The sequence below is a fragment of the Amborella trichopoda genome, chromosome 13 (genome assembly GCF_054954075.1).
Source record: "Amborella trichopoda isolate Santa Cruz 75 chromosome 13, AtrichopodaSantaCruz75HAP2 v2.0, whole genome shotgun sequence".
NCBI lineage: Eukaryota > Viridiplantae > Streptophyta > Magnoliopsida > Amborellales > Amborellaceae > Amborella > Amborella trichopoda.
In genome coordinates this window covers 29,936,462-29,937,154 of record NC_142348.1, presented here as the reverse complement: position 1 = coordinate 29,937,154, position 693 = coordinate 29,936,462, and positions in this window count along the sequence as shown.

The following is a 693-nucleotide window of genomic DNA, read 5'->3' as shown; positions in this document are numbered from 1 at the left end:
GGGTGGTAATCGACTCGGCGGACTCGATCTAGGACCCGACGGGCAAACCCGACCTAAGTCTTGGTATGGGTACAAAAAATGGACCTGGCAAGTCGGGTCCAGGTCCAATTTTTGGACCTGAACAGTATTTGGGTCCGGGTCCAATTTTTGGACCTAAACAGTATTTGGGTTCGAGTCTGGGTCTCACATATATTTTTGAGTCCTAATTTATGAAAAATAGTGAATTTTTTTCAAATGCATAGATATTTTTATTTTTGGCAGGTCGATTGGGTCCACATCCCACATTATATTTTCAAGTCCGGGTGCATCCGGACCCGGCCCGACCCCGAAGCCCATCTCATTTGCAAGTTACCCTTGGAAATAAGGACAATTTCTATGCTTCCAGCTCGCATATTGTAGAAATGCGGGTTTAGCAATAAATATATCTTTTAACTATAATTTGATCCTAGTTTTTAGAGAATATATAATCTTTAATATGGAGATAAAAGCAAAAATTGAAAATTAAAAATAATAATTATATTAAAAAAACATTTGGACCGTTAGATACACTTGTTTTTAAATGGACCATCTATTAGCATCCATCTTTGACATGGATGTCTGAACTGCATATTGTAGAATGCGGTCTAGCCCACATGAAACAATTTTCCCCGAAATAAATTAGATAGAAATAAGAGAGCGAAGGGGAAACAAAGC